Source organism: Octopus bimaculoides, chromosome 5 (genome assembly GCF_046866305.1).
Source record: "Octopus bimaculoides isolate indiv1 chromosome 5, ASM4686630v1, whole genome shotgun sequence".
NCBI classification, from domain to species: domain Eukaryota; kingdom Metazoa; phylum Mollusca; class Cephalopoda; order Octopoda; family Octopodidae; genus Octopus; species Octopus bimaculoides.
In genome coordinates, this window is record NC_142932.1 from 122,314,592 (window position 1) to 122,317,769 (window position 3,178).

Here is a 3,178-nt window from a genome sequence, read left to right on the forward strand (position 1 = left end):
ACTGCACGATAAAGTGAAGTATATTTGCCATTTAAATGTGGCTGACCCCTAAGGGTGGATGTTACTGTTGCTTTTAGCCCCAGGAGAACATCTCCTCCAGCTGGCTTATCGACACATATCTGTGTCCTGTCTATTTTTGCCTTAGGGGTCAGCCACATTTAAATGGCAAATATACTTCACTTTATCGTGCAGTTACTGTTAACACCTCGTTCAGAGATTTAACATTGCTTGTTTTCACTTTTTCGATATCAGTGAATAACTTCACTGGAAAAAGACTTATATATTGCCAAGGGATTGTCATTCTCATCGAAGGTCGGCGATTATCGTACGCTGAAGAAGGGAAATAACCCTGAAACTCGGGTCCGTACGTATCGCAGATCAAGATGGGAAGGATAACTTCCCTTGGCAAAAATAGACAGGACACAGATATGTGTTGATAAGCCAGCTGGAGGAGATGTTCTCCTGGGGCTAAAAGCAACAGTAACATCCACCCTTAGGGGTCAGCCACATTTAAATGGCAAATATACTTCACTTTATATATATATATATATATACATATTATACATTATATGATCGAACGCACGCGTCCTTTTTGCAAATAAGTTTTAACTTTATATTTCTGACGCGACTCTATCTATCTTTCTATTTTTGTATCTTTCTCCCCATCTCGTCCTTCCTTTTGTTGCTCTTCGCCTCTCCCCTTCACTACTCTCTCTCTCTCTCTCTCTCTCTCTCTCTCTCTCTCTCTCTCTCTCTCTCTCTCTCTCTTCCTCCCTGTTTCTCGTTGCTCACCTTATTCAACTTCCTCCCCTTTTTTCTTTCTCTACCACTCTTTCTCCATACCCCTCGCTGGTCACATGTGACCGGCTACTGCTTTCTTTCTTCTCTTGGTCACTGCCAGGCTAGCACGAACTTTCTTCTTCTCTCTTCCTTTCAGTTCGTCACATCACAGCGTTCAGTATACATATTTTTTCACGTCTGGCCTTACAGCCCTTCATGTTTATTTTCACTGTTTTGTTTTCCTGTCGTGTTTTCTGTGCTCTGTTTATGCTCTGTTTTTCATTTTGTCCACGTTTTTTTTTGTGACGTCCTGTACCCAGATATGCATCTATATATACATGTAGATGTAGGTATGTACATACATGTACGTATATATGCATATACTCACATATTATTTGTATTATTATTATATATATATATATATATATATATATATATATATATATATATATATGTTGTTGTACTTGGGGATGGTCATATTGCCAGTTTAGCCAATAAAAACACACGCACTGTATATTTGGTGTTAATTTTTTTTTTTTTTTCAGCTTTATATTACATTAATCTTAATCTTAATCTTATTTCGGCCAGAGTTCTTTCGTCACACTTCTGTGACCTCATCAGTGGTCCTTTGTTTCCTTCTTTCTTATGTGTATCTCACCTTGCTAACTATCAGCCATTTTGTATTTTGTATTCCTATTGTATGTGTCTACGCATGCGTGTCCTTCAATGTGTCTGTGTCTTTTGTAAGTGCATGTGTGTATGGGGAGTGTCTGTATCACCTATATTCTCTGTTAATACGTGTTCATTTGTATTAGTTTTTATTTATTTATATGTTCATGTGTGTGAGTGTGTGTGTTTTTTTTTTTGTTTTTTTTTAATGTGTTTAATTAAATTTTGTTAACGTATGTAGTATTTAATTCCATTTGTTTATCTATGTATTGTATTATACTTTGTTCCTATTATTGGTTTATGGGTAACATGTTGTCACATGCTGTGGTTTGTTAGTGGCGTATGTTAGTGTTCCATTCTAGTTTCCTATTCAGGCTAGGTTTCCCTTCTATTATGTGTGTAGCTTCAGTAATTTGTCTAAGTGCTGCATCACTGCTATGTGTAGATAAGATTTTTAATTTCTATGTTGTTGATTGAGCCTCTATGTTCTTGCTCAGCGTGCTGGTACAAGAACTGATGAGTTCTTCCCCTCCTTAAGTTCCCTCCAATGTTCCCCTCCTTAAGTTCCCTCCAATATATATATATATATATATATATATATATATATATATATATATATATATATATATATAATATATATATATATATATATATATATATATATATATAACGTGTGTGTATATACGTATGTTGTTGTGTGTGAAAGCTACCATTCACAGTTGAACTTTCAGGAGTTGAAGCAGGTTATTTACCAAATTGTAATTATCTTGTGTCCTGGTTGATATGAGATAATGTTTTTAGCTCATTAAACTCTTTGTATGTTAATGACTCTTGTACACTTAATGAGATATAAACATGTCTGCGTGTGTATGTGTACATACATACATACATACACACATATGTACATATAAACATACACTCATAAGTATACACACACACACGCATATATATATATATATATACACTCTGCACTCGCTTTCATGTGAGAAAAATATGCATAAATTTGCTTTCATTTATACATTTATATTATACTTAATGAACGACATAATAGGCAGACTATTTTCCCAAAACCGCTCCTTCCTGTCTCTCTCTCACTCTCTCACTCTCTTTCTCTCTCTCATGTGTGTGTGTGTATGTGTGTATCAGGCCTCCCTATTTTATTCTATCAGTTTCCCGCTTTCTCAGCACCCTCTGTTTGTAAGTCTACATCCTTCTTTTTATCTATCTCTTTGTCTATGTCAATATCCTTGTGTTGCTGTTCTTTCCACCCACACACATTACGTCAGCCAATCCTTACAAACCTCTCCTTTTTCTTATCCATTCTGTGTATAATTTATTCTAGAACTATCGTAAGCAATACTATTATCACTTGTGATATAAGTCCACATCTTTGATCTGTAACTAGTTTAGTAAGTGCCAACGCACGAAACTCTCGACCCTTGAGTCACTCTGTTGCTCCTACTTTTAGATAGATAGATAGATAGATAGATAGACAGAAATGTGTGTGGTGTGATGTTATCTTTCTTTGGGATCTAAGTGTTTTCAATTGCACAATTTAAGTCGGTCACAAACAATGTGGCAAAATTCGTTTGTTTATGACAAGGCAGCCCTGAAGTTTGTGGATATATTAATATACGTGTACAGAAAATCTTGCATTCATAGAGGGGCTATGCATGTCACATAGCACACAAGCGTGTGTACGTGACCTTCACTTAAGTATCTATGTGTC